At 46.3% G+C, this 21,372-nt stretch overlaps 1 long non-coding RNA gene and 1 pseudogene across 1 annotated transcript in view; both read right to left on the bottom strand.

Moving 5' to 3' along the window:
* Positions 1-1,448: 1,448 nt before the first annotated feature.
* LOC707042 (developmental pluripotency-associated protein 2 pseudogene) lies at positions 1,449-3,319 on the bottom strand (annotated as a pseudogene).
* An 8,070-nt stretch (positions 3,320-11,389) lies between these two features.
* Positions 11,390-21,372, bottom strand: part of LOC106997185 (uncharacterized) — a 53,249-nt gene continuing 43,266 nt past the window's right edge. The window contains exons 5-6 of the long non-coding RNA XR_013414488.1: positions 13,542-13,760; positions 11,390-13,269 (exon numbers count right to left, since the gene is read on the bottom strand). This is a non-coding gene — a long non-coding RNA (uncharacterized LOC106997185). The remainder of the gene's footprint in view (positions 13,270-13,541; positions 13,761-21,372) is intronic.

Raw genomic sequence — 21,372 nt, 5'->3', positions numbered from 1 at the left:
ATCAAAAACCTCCCCCAAAGCCTATATCCCTCCTCTGAGTGGTTGGCCTGAATTTCTAGAGTTAAAAGATTTCTTTCTCTGGGTCCTTTGAAATAACCATAATTAACACTTATGTAGAGGCTTATCATACAATGGTATCATATAAAACAGGAGTCAGCAAACTATGTCCTGCAGGAGATTAGCAGTTGCAACAGAGACCATATGTCCCATAAAGCCAAAAATATTTACTGGTTGGCCCCTTACATAAAGTTTGTCATGCCCTGACATTCATGATCACATCGATCCTCAGAAGCACCTACCTAGAAGCCACTTCTTGTTTTGATAGCCACAAATACTTCAATATGAACAAGTATTCGAGATGACTTCTGAAACACTAGCTGCAAAGGATAACAACTTAGGGGTGGAGGGTGGAAAGGGGCAGGGGACGGTAGAGAGGAGGATTAGAAATTTAACCCCAATAAAGAAAATTAGCCACATGGAGAGAAAACAGAGAAAAAACTCAAAGCTCTCCTACTGAACAGGACGCCCAAATGCCGGACTGTTGTTCCACATGCCTCTCCCCTTTCCCATGTTCCCCCTAAATTTTCTCATGCTTATACAGCGGTGTGTTGAAGCCAGCTTCTGTGCTCATGAGAGGCAACCGTGTGCGTCCTGTTCTGGCTCCACGTTCAGTGACATCACATTGGTGGTTTGACATCAGCCATGATAGAAGTATTTATACCACAAAAATCAGCAAAAGCTACAAATCAGGGCTTTTCTCCCCCGCTCCCTCCCCACAGGGCTGACTGTTAAACATTTCCTACCACACCATGGCAGATACATACATACATACGTACGTACATACATAACATAATTTCAAATAAATGGCACTATGTCATACGTGATATTTCCCTCTTCAGCTGCTGAATGTTGGCTGCAGACAGCTCACAGCTGAGTCTCTCTCCAGGAATTGCCTTAAGCTGAAGGCAACTGCCACACCTCAGGTCTGCTTCCCTCCCTGGGGCAACCTCCTTGCAACTACTCCTCAAGGGCAAGGTAAAGAGTGAAAAGGCCAGACCCATCTCAATGCAGAGCAACTCCAGCTCCAAAGCTCCCCCTGGGTTCAGCTGGGACTTCTGTTGCAATTGCATAAGAGAGAGAGGGAGTGAGAGAGAGACAGAGACAGAGAGAGATAGAGACAGAGACAGACAGAGAGGAGAGACCCATTTGTCCACAACCAACTTCTCTCTTCATCTCGTTTCTTGAGTTACCTATTTCAGTTCATTTTTGATTTGCTTAAGGTTCTTTCTATAGTATTTTTCTCAGATGGGATACTGGATGATACACTTTTTTCTTTTCAGTGACTTTATTTTAATGGGTTTTCAGACTTACAGAAAGGGGCTCTTTAGATGGTACTGTGTCACTGGTCAACCATCTTCACTATGGAGTCCTAGTCACTCTGATTTTGTTTTGTAGATCATGAGGATTCATTCAAATCGTCTCCTCTACTGTTCCTTCATAATAGGTTACGTGGTCTGAAAGTACATCCCTCCTTCTCTAGTACATTGTATTAAAAGAGGTTGCTGCTGCTTCTCCATTGTCATTAATCTTTTCATCTTCTTATTCCTTTTAGCAAAGTCAGGGCATAACATATTATCTTCTATGCCTGGGGATGGGAAAATGCAGGCAGGTAACAAGAAGAGAGAAATCATCCTCCTGTGAGTGGTAGGCACCCAGGCCTGACCTGCATGAAGCTGCAGGCGTACCCAGCCCTTTGTGTCTGCTGAGAGACATCTGCCATGGACCACACAGCACCTGACACCAGAGGCTTGCATCGAAAAGGCCTCAACAGAAACAGGAATGGAACATGAATTCACAGCCTTCGGCTGAACAGCTCTTGCAGCAATTCTTGCCCATGATGCCAACATGGTTCCCCGCGCTGAAATTATCACTTCAACTGTATTAGTCTCTTCTGTTCTTTCATTCGTCTCATAACTTTTCTGAAGCCCCTTGCTCTCTCGGTCACTGCCTTGTGTTTCCTCGAACATCGCTGTAATCTGGTCTCTTGCGGCGTTTCAGGCATATCTTGCTGTTGTTCAGGATAAGCATGCCTGCGGAGCCTCAGATAAACTTCTATTTTCTTGCCATTGGTACTCAAACCAAGTTGTTGACACCAGTCCCGCGAAGTGTCCCGACACACCTTACTAATGGGAGGCAAAGTGGCCGGCAAGGGAAGGGCTGGTATTTTGCATCCAGCCTTTGGCGGAGCTGTAAATTGTTCATTTGTTTGAAGTAGATGACCTTGATTGTATTTCTTAGGCTTCTCCAGTGTGACAGTAGAAGTTGAAGAAACACTTGGGTTCCGTTGGTTCCATATTTGGGTCATCTTTAACTGGCAGCCATGTCAAAATCACACTTTCCTCATCAGCTACTTCCCCCCTCAAAGAAATTCTTCTTGCTGCTATCCAGATTTGAGTCTGACATATTCTGCAACACCCCTGTCTTGTCCATTCGGTGATACGATTTTTAAAAATCAGTCTGTGTGTGATGGCTCATGCCTGTAATCCCAGCACTCTGGGAGACCCAGGCAGGTGGATTGCTTGAGTCCAGGAGTTCAAGACCAGCTTGGGAAACATGGCAAGACCCCCGTCTCTACCAAAAAAATACAAAACGTAGGCAGGCGTTGTGGCACGTGCCTGTAATCCCACCTACTCGGGAGGGTGTAACTTTTTTTTTTTTAAACCCTGGCCAGCAAAAGGTATTTCAGCTGACTCAAGTATTTTGTAGATATAGTTCCCCTCTCTCCAGCTTCCCATTATTGTAGGTGAGAAGCGTGACACTGTCTCTTTTCTGTTTCTTGGTAATTAATGTTTTTTTCTTTGTAGTAAAGGGTGTAAAAGTTTCTCTTTTTACCTGCTCTTCAAGAATTTAATTTGGATGGGTTTAGGTATGTGACTTTCAGGAACCCCACGAGTTCTTCTTAAACCTCTGACCCAAGTCTTTTTCACTCAAAGAAGTTACCTTCTATCATTTGTTTAATGATTCTCTCTTTCCTGTGTTCATTTTTCTCTTTCTCTTATAACTCCTATTAGGTCTACTGGATCGAGCCTCCTAGTCTCCTCTTTTGCCCTTATGATTTCCATCCCTGTGTTTTTGTTCTGTATTTGGGATATTCTTGCACTTGGCCTTCTCAGTCTGCTTTAATGTGTCCAATGAGTATTTTAGTCAAAGCTCCAGGAAGTCTGTGTTTCTTTGTTTTTGTTTGTTTGTTTGTTTGGGATACTGCGGTTGAATGTCCTTCTTACACTTCTGCCCCGGCTGTCTAATCCGGCAGTGTGATTTCCATGAAGGGCCGTTCGGCGGATGCTTCCTCTCCCTCTCTCTGCCCACTGAGGCCCTGTAGGTGCAGAGTTGTTTTTTTATATCTGTTCTTTGAAGTTCAAGGCCAGCTTCTGGGGGTTCTTTCAGTGATCACAGTCCTGTGAGTGGTGGGAGGGACGGCCCCTGTGGGACATCAGTGTAGCTGGATATAAGGGGTCAGTCCCAATTAAGGCATGGGAAGGAAGGAGGCCTCTCAGTCCCACCACGTCCCCATGTTCGGCTTCTCCTCAGCAACCTGGGACCAGGAAAGCCCATTCATGAATGTCAAGGTAGCCCTTTCCACGGGTCCACGAGTCTAAAGGAACCAAGCGCAGGGCTCTCCACAATTACAGCCTCTCCCCAAGCTTTCCACCCACTGATCCACAGGGGAGAAATCTCCTCCTCGGCTCTCTTCACCAGGTCAGAATTTGAGTAGAGGGCAGACAGGGCACCATCTAATGAAAATCTCTATCTCACCTCAACCCTTTCAAAGAAATCCAGGACACTCTGGATCTACGGTCCCTGGCGAATGCCTCCTTAACTTCTGAGATGGTTTAACTCTTTGTTCTCCACATCTGATTTCTTTGGATGAGTCCTTCAAAGTTATGTGCATTAATGACAGATCCTTGAATAAGTAGATTCACTTTAAAATTGTGTTCATTGGGGAAAAAAACTGGGTGAAAAGGGCGAGATTACAAAGCGTGTGTGTGTGTGTGTGTGTGTGTGTGTGTGTGTGTGTGTGTCTATCCCCCACACACGGATATATCACATATACGCAGAAAAGTGTTGGCATGGACAAACACCACATTGTCACCTGTAGATGATGAAGTTATAAGTACTTTTATTGTCCGCCTTTTTCTTATCTAACTTGTGTACTATTTCTTGTTTATGAAACATAAAAGAGCCGGTTCGATTGTTAATTCAGCAAAATGCATTATAAAATGTCATTTGACTTTCACAGGTATTTTCAGAGGGTGTGAGGAGTGAGATGGCAAACAACCCTCCACCTCTCCGTCTCAATGTCTGTCAGTGAGAGCCCACCTTGAGAGCCCCATGCTCTCAGCAGGCTCGCCAGGCTGTTGGTAACCTATAGAGAAAAGGAGGACCACAGGCAGTAGCTTCCTGCCCAGAGTCACCCAGGACAGCCCCCGCCCAAAGACGGACCCCAGCCTGGAATTGGCTCCAGAAGCAAAGGTTAGACCCCTCTGACTTCCCAGGTGTCCCCAGTTGTCTAGTCCTGGCTCAAAGAGGCTAGACAGTCTTTCAGAGCAGAACCATTTCCAGGTGCCCACTGAGTCTCCAGCACCAGGCACCGGCACTTAGCAGCCACTCGGGAAACTGGTTGAATGAATGATCTCACGGCCTCTCAGTTCACTTGATAAAATCAGACATATTAGTAGCTGTCATGGCTTACTCTTTGGATTTGCAATTCCCTCTAGGTGAGGGGTCAAAATTTGAGTTGTATAGGAAGATTTCAGCTCAACAAAAGGATTCACACTTTAATTTGTATAGGAAGATTTTAGCTCCTGCTGGTTCACACAAGAGGCTTCCTTTCAAAGAGCTGAATTCCCTATCAGTGGACATGACCTAGAAGGGGCTGGCTATCTCCTGCCAGAGGCGATATGGAGGGGTTCCGTGCTGGCTATGAAAAGAGTCCAGATGTGCTCTAAGCATTCCTCTAATTCAAACTCTATGACAAATGCAATTCCTGGTTCAGAAATCTTATGCAAATTTGCCTCTTCCTTCCAAAAATATTCTTTAACCCTGATGTCATTCCTGTACCTACTAAAACTCTCCTTTGAGGCAGCCAACTGTGATTCAAGGGAAAGGTTGAGTGTGTCCTTGTAACAACCATGAGAGCAGCAGGCCTCCCCGACCCAAGAAAGCCTCCTTGGGGCACCCTGGACAGGCCTGGGATCAGTTAAGGAGAGTTTTACAGAACTGTGTCCCTGGACTGTTCCACGGGTATTCGAAAGAACAAATCCCAAGGAAGATATATGGTAGGACAGGTGATATTTAAAGTATTAGCCAGAGATACAGAAGCACTAGCCACTCAGAAATGTGGTGACACCAGAGACAAGACACAGAGCAGGATCTGCTGGTCCTCTGCATCTGCTCGTTGGATTGTGAGGAGGTTCCGGGGTCGGGGCTGCGCAGCCAGTGCAGCAGGGCTGTGCTTGAGAAGCTAAGAGCGGCAGCCAGTTACCAGCCGGTTCAGAAGGCTTTCAACAGTTGAAGAACCAGAGTGGCCACACCAGCTAGAAATCAGCCCTGCTCTCCAACCACTGCTGAACAGGCTGACCTTCTGGCAGAGGCTGCAGCCCCGTTCCTGCAAGCCACATTTTATGGAGTTCTTTTATTAGTCTCTCATGTAACCCATAGCCACATCATAAAATTAAACACCCCATTCTGTACATCAAGTCCACTGACTTCTTGAGCCCTGATTAGCATTGGGCTTTTCCCTCTTGGAGTTCTATTAAAGTAACATTATAACAGACAGAAAAGGAGTCTTTGCTGGGAGCAGCCAAATCCGCAGACTGACTGAGCTTCTGCTGGAGTCACCATGTGGCACGGCGTGTCCTCCTTTATTGGAAGCACGTTTGCCAGCTTCCTATCCATCACTCTCTGCCTCTTTCATTCCTACCCCTCCCCATCCTTCTGCAGTCATCCCTGCCCCCTCCCAAGCTCCTTCCATCTCCTAAGATGACTTAATGCCATGAGTGGTTAAATGCCTGCCTGGAGTCACTGTCAGGGTAGCCCCAACTCACCCCTGAGACTATATTTAGGCTGTGGGTGATCGCCCAGTTGGAGAGGTTATCTTTAGCCTGGCAGAGGTTGGGAGTCAATCTGGGCCATGATGTGAACAGCAGAGGGAGGAGGGAGAGGAAAGGAAACCAATACTCCAGAGTCTGCAACAGCAGCACTCAAGTGTACTCAGGTGGTGGAGAGCTAAAAGCCGAAGTGTGCTTCCTGAAACATGAGGCTCTTCCGGGAACACCCTGGAATAATGGTCTGTTTCATTCCATCCCGTGAACTAAGAACAATTTTAATAGCAGAAAATATGGCTGCATTATGAGCAGGCAGTATAAAACCACAAGCACACATGTTTTTTAAAAAAAAAAAAGCCACAAACTCAGCATCATTGGTGGTTTTCAAGCGTTCCCATTCATATCTGTTTACTACTTCTTCATTAGTTTTGTTGCCTGCAGGTGCTAAAGGTTTAAAATGGAAGAAAAATGCATGGAAAGAATGTACATGGAAAAATTACATTACCTGAGTTAGGGAAAAGACCACTACTATTCGATTTTCAAGGTGGAACACCTCAGTCCACCTCAGGAACACCAAGGGCTGAGCTTGAAAAGCTCCCGGACCTGTTTCCAAACTATTCAAGAAAGACCGTGCACTTTTCCTCAGGGCACAGAAGTAACTTTCCCTAACATCATCCCTCCCTTCCAGTCACTAACTCTTCCCTGTTATCGTTTATATCCACGGCCTCTTGGTGGACCTTCCTTACAGAACAATTGATTAGAATCTTTTGTCAAAACAACTGAATACTTGCTAGTTATGATTAGAGGGAACGTAGGTCCCAGTGTGAACCAAGGCCAAGGAGCCTCCAGGGGTGGGGAGGGACTTGCTCTGTGGGTTAGGAGACCCGCCAGGCCCTTCCCTGAGTCAAACAGTCCTGCTCATTGGAGGGGAAGAGCAGTTCATGCTGAGCAATCCTCGGCCAGACATATCCGAGGTCTGTGAAGAGCAGCAGGACCAAAGGGGAAATTGGGAAGGATCATCTTGTGGAGGTCTTTCAGGAAATCAGAGCACAGATGGTAGAGCTTTGGAACTGAAGGCTCACACAGAAGGAAGAGGATTGAAGAATCTTTTTTTTTCCCCCAGATTCCCCAGAGCTTTCACTCCATAGTGCCAGAGGGTGTCCAGCAGGAGCAGGCCCCTGGGAACTCCTAGGACAACTCAGAGGCAGTCCAGACGGCTGGGAGTCCTTTGCTATGGGCAGGCTCCGGGTACAGGGCTCCTCAGAAGGTCATCCCTACTCTGGTGGTGAGGCCTGGGGAAACTCAAGTTACTTTACCGTGTACTTCAGTAAGTGAGTCATCTCAGCCTTTTCTTCCCTAGATTGAACGATGCTCGTCCTATCAACTGGTTTACTAAGCACACCCTTTATTTTGCCATTATATGAGTGCATTTTGGTCCTCTGTTCAACTAGAAGTTACCTTATTGTCTCTGTGACTCTTCCTCCTACCAGCGTACGGCAGAGTAACCAACAAATTGGACACTTATGAATACATTAATGAGAACCGACCCAACAAATAGTTTCCTGATCTCTATCAGTTACGCTCCTTATGATCCATCCTGACAGTGTACTGGCACGCGAGAAAATGGCCTAACGTTTCCTATACCATTTGTGACTAACCACACATCCTTAGATGATCTTTCCACCACCCTTGAGTCAGACTAGCCTTTTTCCAGGTAATATGTGAGATATCCAAATTTTATTCCTCCACACTTTTAATTGCTGAATGTCATTCAGAATGTGCAAGAGTAAGTAGTCCTCCAGTTCTCAAGTTCAATGGGCCTTATATCTCTTATCCAGAGCGCCGACAACTATACCAATGTCATCAACACCTGCAAATGTGCTCAGTTCACAACAACCTCATTAAGTCATCATAAGAAAATATAGAAATATTGCATATGCATGCATGTAGCATCTCTGGGGAAAGAAACTTCTAACGATGGCTGTACCTGCAGAAGGAGGTTGAGAAGTTGATGGTCGGAGGCAGAACGTTCACTGTATACATTTTTTAAATATTTTAATTTTTAGACCATGTGCATGTATTGCTTTTTCAATTAAACTTTTTAAAAACTAGCTCTAAACAAACAAACAAACAAAAAACAAAGAACAAGACACAGCTCTGATCCCCTGGGCAGTGGCCCTGACAGCTGCCTAGAGTTGGTATTATACCCTATGGTGTCCAATGTCTCCTGTGTCACTGGCCCTGTGGAATGCCTCACTGAATTCAAGATGGACTATGCAATGGCCTGCCTGGTTCCTAGCCCTCACAGCCCTCTCCCTGATAACTAGGGCAACATGACTTCCGCTTATTGACTCAGTGCTAGGCCCAAGCCCCAGGACTAATCCTGTTCCTAGTCTGGAGGGATTTGAAGGGCTTGCAGCTTGGGTTACTCTGTCTCAACCCGTCTGGTTGCTGGCAGTGTCCTGCTCTTTGTGCTGTCTTGGCAGAGAGTGGTGCAGACCTTGGTGGAGACACACATCTCCATTTTTAGCTTGCTTGATTATGAAATTTATCAAGGGGTAAAGAGGAGACAAGAGATACCTATTCGGTCAGCGGCTTTCCCACTCTCCTCCATCTATTCACCAAATGCAGTTACTAAGAACCTTCTATGAGTAGGATACTACACCAGCCTGGGCAGAAGCAAGTAAGAAGCAAATGAGTATACCAGTGCCCTTCAGGAGTTCAGAGTCTAGCAATAAAGACTCATGGTCTGGGTGCGGTGGCTTATGCCTATAATTCCAGCACTTTGGGAGGTCAACTTGGGAGAATCACTTGAGGCCGGGAGTTCAAGACCAGCCTGGGCAAAAGAGTGAGCCCCATCTCTACAAAAATAAACTTATTTTTAAATTAAACTTATTTATTTATTTATTTTGAGACAGGGTCTTGCTCTGTCACTCAGGCTGCAGTACAGTCACAGGCCGGAGTGTGATCAGAGTCCACTGCAGCCTTGACCTCCCAGGTTCAGGCAATCCTTACAACTTTAACCTCCCTAGTAGCTGGGACCACAGACGAGCGCCACCATGCCTAGCTAATTTTTTTTTTTTTTTAATTTTTTGTAGAGATGGGGGTCTCCTTACATTGCCCAGACTGGTCTCAAACTACTGGGCTCAAGTAATTCTCCTGCCTCAGCCTCCTGAAATGCTGGTATTACAGATTTAAGCCACCGTGTCTGGCCAAAATTTTTTTTTTTATTAGCTAGAGGCTGGGAGTGGTGGCTCACGCCTGTAATCCCAACACTTTGGGAAGCCGAGGCAGATGGATCACCTGAGGTCAGGAGTTCGAGACCAGCCTGGACAACATGGTGAAACCCTGTCTCTACTAAAAATACAAAAATTATCCAGGCATGGTGGCACATGCCTATAATCCCAGCTACTCTGGAGGCTGAGACAGGAAAATCGCTTGAATCCAGGAGGCAGAGCTTGCAGTGAGCCGAGATCGCGCCATTGCACTCCAGACTGGGTTACAGAGCAAGACTCTGTCTCAAAAAAGTAAAATAAAATTAGCCAGGCGTAGTGGCACACACCTGTAGTCCTAGTTACTTGGGAGACTGAGGCAGGAGGATTGCTTGAGGCCAGGAGGATGAGGCTGCAGTAAGCCATTATCACGCCACTGCACTCCAGTCTGGGTGACATTGTGAGACCTTGTCTCTAAAAAATAAATTAAATAAATAAAAAACAAAGACTGATGGAGTCCAGCTCAAGAACTTTAATGCAAACAGGCAGGTGTGAGGGAGGAGAGAAGGAAGGATTGCTTTCAATCACGGACAGCAAGACAAGGAGCAGCCCAGGAAAGCTTTCAGAAGGGGATGACATTGCTGTGAAGACTTATGAGCTGAAGGGAATTCAGTAGCTGCAGATAGAGCCTTTCAGATCGAGGAGGTGGCCGGCGAAGGGGATCCCACTTTCACAAAACATAAAGGCTCTGCACTTCTGTTCCCCCACTCCTCGGAGAAGGAGGATGAGAAGAGCTGGGCCCCCAGAACCCAGGACCACATAAGAAGGTTTTTCTGTTTAAGACAGCCTTCTTCTCCACTATTTGTCTGGTAAATACCTATTCTTCAAGCCCCAGCCTAAGGACACCTCCTCTGGGAAGCCCACCATGACTTTTCCAGGCAGGGTTAGTTGTCCTGTCTGCTGCACTCCTACAACCCTCTGTCCGAGAGAGTTAGGGAAATTTAGAAGTTAGGCAAACAGGCTCTGCCACCATTCTGCCTGAATTCAAATCCTGGCTCAGCCACTGCCTTGCTGAGTCATCTGAAGCAAGGCACTCACCTCTCTGGGCCTCAGTTTTACCATCTGTTTTACCAACAGCGTAACGATGGCACTGTCCTGAGGTCACTGTGAGGATGAAACAAGGCAATGTCCCTAAAGCAAGCGCCTGCTGTAGTGTCTGTTCTTGTTACTCATAACCCTGGGCTGCTCTTACTGGACTGTGCTTGTGACCGTAAGAACCCTGAGGGCCAGGGCTATTCATCTCTGGATCTCTCTCTGCAGTGTTTAGAGGTGTTGTCCACAGTGCAGGTGTTCAATTTCTATCTTCTGAAGGACTGAACAAAACATGGCAATGAAAAGCGACAAAATGAATCAAGCCTTAATGCAAAGACACAATAAATGCAGGTGAAATGACGGGAAAGGAGCAAGGAATGTAGGAAAGTAAATAGGGGGAGAGAAGACGGTGCCACGACTTCAGAGGAGAAAAATTCCTATTAAATTCCTGTTCCGCCCGTAATTCCAGCACTTTAGGAGGCCGAGATGGGTGGATCACCTGAGGTCAGGAGTTCGAGACCAGCCTGACCAACATGGTGAAAACCCATCTCTACTAAAAACACAAAAATTAGCCGGGCGTGGTGGTGGGCGCCTGTAATCCCAGCTACTCGGGAGGATGAGGCTGGAGAATCGCTTGAACCCCGGAGGCGGAGGTTGCAGTGAGCCGAGATCACGCCACTGCACTCCAGCCCGGGCAACAAAGCGAGACTCTGTCTCAAAAAATAAAAAATTCTCGTTCATCTCTTAACCTGGGGACTGCCCATTTATATTTGGACGGTATTTTTCTCTGGCTTTCCCACTTCCCGGGGCCTTGGAGCTCCCTCCCCTGCAGGGCGGCTTCTCTCCTCCTCCTCCCTCCTCCCTCGCGCTCCCCGGGGAAGGGCCGCGGCCGCAGCTCTGACCTCGCCTCCCACGCGGGCCAGCAGCCGGCCAGCCGGCGGGCGGGGCAGGAAGGGGGAGCCGCGGCTCCGGGCACCCGAGATCCTTAACTGCAGCTTCCAAAGCCCTGGCTGATCCTAATCAGTGTGGGAAAGGAGCGCCGGGCCCAGCCCGCCGGCCGGAGACGCCGCCTCTTTTCATAAACTTTATCGCCGCGGTGCACAGGCGCTGATAAAGCACCGTAAATAAACGAGCGGGCGGGAGTGCGCGGCTGTCCGGAGGCTGCCTGCGCGCACGCCCTGCCGCGGCCTGCAGCTCCCGAGGGAAATGAATCACACGCCGGGCTGCAAAGAGCAGCGTGTTCTCCTCTCCAGACCAAGGCCGTAAATAATAATGCGTTCCTTCCCTACGTGGAGACCCTCACCTTTTGTTTTATGCATTCCATAAAAAGCCCAGGAGTTTTCTTCCGGCTGCCTGGTCTCCCCTCCTTGCCCGGGGAGTTAGGAGTGCTGTGTTCTGGGTTAGGCGTTTCCCTCGGGTGGAGCTCCTGGGCCTGGGTTGGGCCTGGGCGTGTGGCTCGGTGTTCGTAAGTCCCCTTTGGCTCTTGCACAACAGACCGAGGCTGGAGCAGGGCAGGGGGGCCGGAGTGGAGGGGTTTGAAGGGGGATGGTTTGACATCTCTGGTGGCTGGTGATGGTGAGCCCGGTTCCCGCCAGGGTGGCCACGGACGTGTGTGGGGGGATAGTCCGCTGCAGCTGAGTCATCGAGGAACCCTGGGCACTGCTGCTTCAGAGGCCAAGGGAGAGTGCACACCCTGATCACAAAGAAAGAGGACTTTGCCCCAGTCGATGGAGTGTTCAGCAGGCCTCATGGTCCATGTCCGTGAGCTGCTGAAGTTTTGACTTGGGGGGGCCCAAAGTTAATCTATGGTACAATTTTGGGGAGTCGAGTTGGAGGACGATTCCATGAATATGAAGCAATCTAGAAAGTCAGGGGTGTGTGGAACAGCCCAAAGCAGGCCGGCTCTGTCACAAGGTCCAGTCTCTAACCCAACCCTGCTGCCACTCCGCTCTGTGGTCTTGGGCAGCCACTGCCCTTCTCTGAGCCTCAGTTTCCCCATCCTTATTATGATCTCTAAAGAGATCTTCCGGTTCTCCTGCTCACTTAGTGAGAAGTAACATCCTTGCTATAAATTCTTCCATTTCCGAGGTGTCGCAGCACAGGACCCTCTGAAGAAACACTGTAATGTCCACTTAGAAGAAACCGGGACATAGGCCTTTTCCGTAACCCACACCTCGTTAGTGAGATTAGCGCTGGAAATGACCTCTTGGGGAGGTTACAGAGGCACAGGAGCCCTCCAGCCAGAATAAAGTCAGCTTGTGAGGTAAAAAGATTTAAAAATAAAATCCAGTGCATGATTACAGCATGAGGTCAGGGCCTCTCTGCGCCCCAAGGATAAGCTCCATGGCAGCTGGGGGTCTGCTTCCTGTGAGGATTCACTGGCTCCAAACATCTCATCCCGAAAAGTCAAATGTTTCCTTTTGGGGGAAGCAGGGCTGGGAAGGAAGGAGAGAGAGGAACCTAGGAGTCCTGACAGATTCTCTTTGGTTCAGCACTCCTAGAGAGTGTGGGTTTTGGGAGCTGACTCCTCCAGCCATGGCCAACAAAAGGAGATCACTCATGAAATAGAAATGAACAAAGGCGGCCAGGCACAGTGGCTCAGGCCTGTAATCCCAGCACTTCGGGAGGCCGAGGCGGGTGGATCACGAGGTCAGGAGTTCTAGACCAGCCTGACCAACATGGTGAAACCCTGTCTGTACTAAAAATACAAAATTAGCCAGGCGTGGTGGTGCGCACCTATAATCCCAGCTACTCGGGAGGCTGAGGCAGGAGAATTGCTTGAACCCGGGAGGCGGAGGTTGCAATGAGCCGAGACAGTGCCACTGCACTTCAGCCTAAGCAACAGAGTGAGACTTCATCTAGAAAAAAATACAAATAAAAAATAAAAGACATGAACAAAGGCCTGGTTCTTCTAATACCCATTTCTGACACCACATGTCCCAGGAAACATGTGGCCCCAAACAGGCTTCATTTCCTGCTCTCCGGACAGAAGGCCACTCAGTCTTGTTTCCTTTATTTGCATAATGTCAAGAAAAATGAGTCACGCCAGATTGGCATGTGTTAAGTAATATTGGCAAAAGGTTTCCAACTGAGTTTAGAGTATATTTCTTACCAAGGAACAATCACTCACTCAATTGCTGATTTATTACGACGTGACTGTGATTATCTCTCTGGGTCTCAGTTTTCCATCCATGAATCCTTGTGATTTTTAATTTTTCATGTAGGACTGTCATGAGAAGTAAGATTGTTAAATTTCCAGAACAGAAATAAGTAAGGGAAACATCTATGTGTGACTCCTCCAGAATCGCTCTTGCTTCCAATTTTGTCTGCTGTTAATGGAGGTCAGCAACTAAGGGAAAAAAGGAGAAAACACATTTAAAAAAAAAAAAAAAGCCTGAATGTAAAAATAATTGGACTAGCCTGCCAAGAATAGAAGCCCTAGTGTAGTGGTTCTGAAACTTTTAGAGTCACAGAACTTTGTAGAATCTGATGAAAATCACATCCTGCACACCCCCATGGACATACAAATATATACCTGTCTTTGCAGTCATTTCAGGCGTTCGTGGACCCCTGAAGCCCCACCTAAGGATGCTGTTAAGAACCTCTGCTCTGGAGAATAATAAAATGTTGAGCCTCTGTTTCCTAATCTGTGAAGAGGATATAGCACTCACTCCCAACCAGCTTCGTGGAAGAGAAGGAAGAAGCTACATAGACCTGTGCTGTTAAAACATATTGGTTCTCTGCCTGGCAAACATGTAATATTGATGCAGTTCTATTACCATCATCTGCTACAGTCATTCCCTATTCTGCTTCATGGGATGTAAATTTCTTTGTAAGACAGAAGCAGCCCTGTCTGTGAAATTCCCAAAGCAAACCCTTCTGGTAAGCCAGCACTGTAAGTTTTCATACTTGCCTGTTAGAAATGTAATGAGTCCCCACGGAGACCAAAGGGAAGGCTGGAGGTAGCTCTGCAGGCTCTCAAAGGGTAATAATTGCTGGGGCAGGAACGCACCAAATGATACCCTTGTGGTTTTAAAAGTCAGTGTAACTTTCCAAAGAGCCCTCCTTTCTCCCAGAGTAGGTTGCAATATTTGAAAAATTAACAATATTTTAAAAATTCACCCACTGAAACAAAACGTTGAGTTTGGGGAAAAAGTTTCTGATGCATCAGTTAAAAAATAAAAGCTTTTCATGTATCAGTAATATATTAAATAGAATCATCCATTTGGTTCGAGGAACCTAACTGCAATTTCTGTAAATATCACCAGTAAAATAAAGGGATTGGATTAGACTTTGCTATCCTTTAATCTTCCTGGGTTTGCAGATCCTTTCAGAATTAGATATGAGATATAGTTTCTGGCCCCAGAAAATACACATTTACTAGACACGTAACTCTCACATAATTTTACTTGCAATTTGGGGGCTTTACAAAATCCTAGCAGTCCACGTGGACCACTAGATTCATGAAAGCTAAACTACCCACGCTCTAAGGCCTCTTCTGCCTTGATAGGCTTCAGAGGATTCAGTTCCTTCGCCATTTTGCAGAGCCTCTGCAAAGACAGGAAGGGGCAAAGTTCTCCCTACAACTGCTGTGAAAATAACCATGCTTTAAACACTCAATTTAGGTTATGTTTAGAAAGCGTAGTCCAAATAAGCAGCTCTTCAGGACAATGACATAAAACTACAATTTGACGTTTTTTTTCCTGGAAGACAGGGAATGAGAAGGATGGGAGGCCTGGACAGTGCAAGATGAAGAATGGGATGTGGTCGGAACACGCAGACGGCACAGTCCTTGAAGAAGGGATTGTTAAGGGTCTTGAGAAGGCCTCGGCGAGCAGCAATCTTGCCTCTGTGGGAAGTGGTAAGGGAAGCCACGTGGCTTCTCAACACGCAGAGGGGTTCTTCTGACGGTACCTGTAGCAGGCCTCGCTGCTGGTCATAAACATTTACTGCCCCTCCCTGAAAGAGGATGATATTTCTCCTCCTCCTTGACATTAGGCTTGGCCATGCTATTTGCCCTGGCCAGTGACATGTACAGAAATGACCTCTCTCACTTCCAGGCAGAAGATCTAAGAGCCAGCTCAAGCTTTACCATGTGCTCCCGTCCACATCCACGAGGCTGGCAGGATTCTAGGTCCACTGCGCCCTCAGTGAAGGGAACGTCGGGCAGCGCTGCAGTCAGCCTCTCAGGCATCAGGTGAAGTGCAAGAAAATATTTTTGATGTTGTAAGCCTGTGAGGTTTTGGAGTTGCTTGTTACTGCCGAAGAGCCAAGACTAATTTCCTGCTGTCCCATCCTCCTTTGGGAAGGAAGAGAGATGGATTACAGCACCAGCCAGCGTCTGCAGGAACTATGTGCATCCTCCTCTTTCCATCCTTCCCACTCCTGACATGTTAAAACTAAGTGTCAATTTGATTGGGTTGAAGGATGCAAAGTAATGTTCTTGGGTGTGTCTGTGAGGGTATTGCCAAAGGAGATGAACATGTGAGTCAGTGGACTGGGGGAGGCAGACCCACCCTCAGTGTGGGGGGGGCACCATCTAATCAGCTGCCAGCATGGCTAGGATAAAGCAGGCAGAAGCAGGTGGGAGAAGCTGACTTGCTGAGTCTTCTGGCCTTCATCTTTCTCTCGTGCTGGGTGCTTCCTGCCCTTGAACATCAGACTCCAAGTTCTTCGGCTTTTAGACTCTTGAACTCACACCAGTGTCTCTCTCTCTGGCCTTCGGCCACAGACTGAAGGTTACACTGTCGGCTTCCCTACTTTGAGGTTTTGGGACTCAGACTGGCTTTCTTGCTCCTCAGCTGGCAGAGGGCCTATTGTGGGACTTCACCTTGTGACTGTGCGAGTCAATTCTCCTTCATATCGACATCCGTCCTATTAGTCCTGTCCCTTTAGAGAAGCCTAATCCACCTCCTCATCCACTGTGACCCGAGGAACTTCAAAGCTTAGCTAAGAGCCAGTAGCCCATCAGTCATGCCCCCTATAGCAGGTTGAATGATGCCCCCCGAAAACAGATGTCCACATCTTAACCCCCAAATCATGAATGTGACTTAATTTGGAAAGGGAACCTTGCAGATATCATTAAGATTCTCCATATGAAATCATCTTGGATTACCAGGATGTGCCCTGGATCCAAGGACAGGTGTCCTTCTCAGAGATGAAGAGAAGACAGAGGAGATGGAAGCAATGTAGTTACAAACCAAAGAACCCCTAGGACCACCGGGAGCTTATAGACTCAAGGGAGGCTTCTTCCCTAGAGCCTTTGAAGACAGCCTGCAGGCCGGGCACAGTGGCTCACGCCTGTAATCCCAGCACTTTGGAGGTCCAGGCAGGCGGATCACCTGAGGTTGGGAGTTTGAGACCAGCCTAACCAACATGGAGAAACCCCGTCTCTTGAACAATGAGATCACTTGGACACAGGAAGGGGGAACATCACACACCGGGGCCTGTTGTGGGGTGGGGGAAGGGGGAGGGATAGCATTAGGAGATATACCTAATGTAAATGACGAGTTAATGGGTGCAGCACACCAACCTGGCACATGTATACATATGTAACAAACTTGCAACTTGTGCACATGTACCTTAGAACATAAAGTATAATAAAAAATAAAAGTAAAATAAAAAAAAAAGAAACCCCGTCTCTACTAAAAATACAAAAATTAGCCAGGCGTGGTGGCGTATGCCTCTAATTCCAGCTACTCGGGAGGCTGAGGCAGGAGAATCACTTGAACCCGGGAGGCCAAGGTTGTGGTGAGCTGAGATCGTGCCATTGTGCTCCAGCCTGGGCAATAAGAGTGAAACTCTGTCTCAAAAAAAAAAAAAAAAAAAGAGAGAGAGAGCCTGCGGCCCTGCTAACACCTTGATTTTAGACTTCTGGTCTCCAGACCTCTGAGAGAATAAATTCTGCTGTTTTAAGCCACCCAATGTGTGGTAATTTGTTACAGCGACCATATAAAACTAATAATTTCACTTTCGCAAAATAGCTTTTCTTCATTTGTTCCTCTCTTTGATATACTTCTTAAAGGCAAGAGCAACAAACCAGTATACTAATGGACTGGGGGAAAAGCCTACCTTTCTCTCTGTCCAGTCCCCAGGGCAGGGCCTCAATTCCATTGAAAGGGAGGGAGAACGTCAGCTCCCAAAACCTGACTGCTGCACTTCCTCTCCAGGGGAGACACCAGCAGTGAGAGGCTGAATCCGTGATTACAGACTATGCAGAAAGTGAGTCTCAAAATAAACAGCTCCTGGAGTCAAAGCTCAGGGGACGATACATAGAATTTTGGAGTCTTCAGGACAGAGAGAGAGCATGTAGTTCAACTTCTTCAGGCAGTTTTTAGAGGTACAAGAGGGCAAGGAATTTTGTATATTCGCATATGTTTTTGTGTTATTGAGGACCCTGAGGGCTGGAGAGAGAGAAATCTGTCCAGGTCACAAACTAGAGGCTGAGAGCAATTTCACCACCCAGCGCAGGAGGACTCTTCCTCCACCTCTGGGGTCCTGCCTCTGTGGTGCTGCCCCCAGAATGGGGGCTTTTTACACACAACAGGTCTCACTCACTTAGGTCTTTCATAAGCCCTCAGCTCTCCTGGTCTGGGGACCCCACTCCATGTCATGTTAAACATCTTATCTCATATCAAATGTAATTTTTTCTCTTTAAAAATCTCATAGTTCTTTTATAATTTTTGCTTCTGAAAGTAATTGCCTATAAACAACTTGCTTGATTTTAGATTTTCCACAGTTTTCAGTAATCATCATACAAACTCAGGAAAATCTAGCCATAGATTATTTTCAGAAGCAATGAAATTTATATGAATGCTACATTTCATAATTAACAAGATTGGTATTATGCTTTCTGCTGTACAGATTTAATTGACATTTTATTAATTTCAGGTTTGCCTTTTAGTGCTTTGATTGGGAAGTGTTTGGGGAAGCCTTCACATGAAGGATGTCAACAGGTGTTAGCAGGTAAGGTAGACAGAACTGGGTGGCAATGCCTGAAATGTCCAGCAAACATCTCAGCTTGTGGGACTGAGTGTAGGTGAGAGAAATAGCAGACGACAGGATTCTAAGCACTGAGCCAGGCACTACCGTATCCATAATCTCCTCTGAGACTTGAAAACCAAGCTGGGGCCAGGTTACAAATGACTTCACATGCCATTCTCCCCACTGCCTGCCACTTGTACCCTGCGCAGCCATTGGGGACATTCCTGGTTCTGGATTCCTGCCTCTGAGCAGCTCTCTAAACATGGGCAGGAGGCCTGTGCTTCCCCACACCCGTTTCCATCTGTTTGTATGGCCCAGAGCCACTTGTGATAGGGCCTTCCTAGGAATAGAAGATAACACCGGCATCATTCCAGGGCCACAGTGGATGGGCCTTCCCTGCCCAGGAAATGACTGCTGCATTGATCTCTGTGACACTCAGGCCGGGGCACCCTTGTGGGGAGGATTCCAGTCTGCATTGCATCAAATACCTAGGAGAGGGAAAAGCCGTGTAAGCCAAGCATATGTTTATTTGATTGAAACGAATAACTCTCACAGGCCACAAACGAGACAGGCAGACAGATGTTTCAAGCGGCACCTCATCAGCTGATTTGAGCCATCATGTGATATCAGTGCACAGAATAATTCTGGAAAGATTCTAGGAAGGGAAGTTGGCTATCTTCAAATCTCCCTCTTTAGGATGAATTTCACAGCAACCGCTTCAGATGGTAGTAGGGACTGATTATCCCCATTTTAAACCTTAGAACAGAAGGACCACTCCCCTAGTGATACCCACCTAGGAACGGAAGAAGCCAAGAAAACCACAACCCAGGTCTTTAACCTCTGAGATCTCTTTTCATTGAGCTTGACAGAACTGCCACTCCAAAGACTCACAGCCTCTCAAAGAATGGTGGGAGCATGTCAAAAAGACAGAGAAACTGGCTTGAAAGGGCACCTGCTGGTCAAACCTGGGACAATTTATTTATCAAAATAAATAATAATGATAATAGTTGTAACGTTTGAGTAAAATAGAAATCTGTAAGTCCACACTGATACAAACAAATACACAGAAAGAGGAGAAAGCTTTCTTTATAGTAAAATGACAACTGGTAAAAGTAGACATAATGGAATTAGAATCACCATTTAGCAACAATCATAGTGATACTCAGCCAAGAAACATCAGTAGATGTTAGAACTAGTGAGTGAATGTTTAATAAGAAATGGGAAAATTTTATACTTTCAGAGTACCTCCAGCCAAATTCTTATTAACTACAGAGGGAAAAAGAGTAATTTTACAATGAATAGTCCTGACAAATACCGCCTCAACTGATAATCAAAGTGAATATTGGCCGGGCGCGGTGGCTCATGGTTGCAATTTCAGTGCTTTGGGAGGCCAAGACTTGTGGAGCACTTGAGCCGAGGAGTTTGATACCAGCCTGAGTGATATGGCAAAGCCCCGTCTCTACAGAAATACAAAAAGTTACCCAGGTGTGGTGGAGTGTACCTGTAGCCCCAGCTACTTGGGAGGCTGAGGTGGGAGGATCACCTGAGCCTGAGGGGTCGAGGTTGTAGGGAGCCGAGATCATGCGACTGCACTCTAGCCTAGGTGACAGAGTGAGACCCAGTCTCAAAAAAAAAAAAACAAAGCAAAATAAAAAACCCCACAGTGAACATCACCAATAATAGGTCATGTTGAAATCATGCCCTACCTGATCAGATGTCAATATCTTGTCAAAAATGCACCTCTCAATCTAATCAGGAGAAAACATTCAACAAACCCAAACTGAGAGACATTCTACAAAATAATCAGCACATCCAATCAAAAGTGTCGGTTAGGAAAGTCAAGGAAAGATCGAGGAACTCTTCTGCCTGAAGGACGCTAAAGAGACATGACGATTACATGCAACAGGTGTTCCAGGATTGGGTCCTTTTGCTACAACAAATACTATTTGAATTATTGTCAAAACTAAATGGCATCTGAGGATTAGATGGCAGAAATGTTTTGATTTGAATTTCTTTATTTTGATGATTGCACTAGAATTATGTAGGAGAATGTCCTTGTTTGTAGGAATTACACACTCAAGTGTTTAGGTTCAGGTTAAAAAGTTCTTTGTCTATTTCTGTAGCTCTCCTGTAAGCATGTAATTATTTCAAAATAAACAAAGAAAATTCCCAGACGCGAGTGAAAGCGGGGGATATTAAACATATTTTTGTCACTTCTTCCAGGAAATAGGCTACCTCCCTCAAGGATAGGGTAGTAACCAAGGACAAGCTGTCAGTTGAGACAGCTTGGTGTGCTTCTAGAAAGCCCTGTTTGCAACAAATGTCTGCAAATCAGTCCTACATCCCAGTAGCTTAAATTTATGAGGCTTCATTGTTTACAGTCAACCTTTAGTTAACAGCAGCTCTTTCATTTTACCTTTACATCTGACTCACTCGATGAAAAAAAACTTCTGAAAAACAAAACACTGAAGAGTTCTGAAATAGCTTCCATCCATAAGAACCTTTTAATAAATGTTTTTTTTTAAAAAAAATACAAAATCTAAGTCTGTGATGTCAGTGCTGGTTTCCTTAAAAGAGAGAACAACCAGAAATGAATGTGCTATCATCCATCCAGCACGTAAGATAAACAAAATCAGCACCAGCTTACCACCACACAGAGCAATATACCTTCCTGTTATATCTCCTTGCTGTCTACTGCTTTTCTGCTAAATTCTGCTGAATTTCCAATGAAATGTTATACAGTGTATGACTCTTCTGTCTACCAATGACTGGCTCGCCCTCCCTCACTCCCTCTCTCCTTCCCTCCCTTCTTCATTGTCTTCATGCACGTGGGGAGATCAGAAAGTGTGTTTTTCTTACAAACCTTAGGAAAACTATAACACCTAGCGAACCTATAATTAAACTTAATATAACCTGGGAAAGGCAGAAGAAAAAGAAAATGAAGATTGTGAATCAGATGAGACAGGCAGTTAGCACGT

The sequence above is a fragment of the Macaca mulatta genome, chromosome 2, assembly GCF_049350105.2.
Source record: "Macaca mulatta isolate MMU2019108-1 chromosome 2, T2T-MMU8v2.0, whole genome shotgun sequence".
Classification (NCBI taxonomy): domain Eukaryota; kingdom Metazoa; phylum Chordata; class Mammalia; order Primates; family Cercopithecidae; genus Macaca; species Macaca mulatta.
This window is presented reverse-complemented; position numbering and strand designations above follow the sequence as displayed.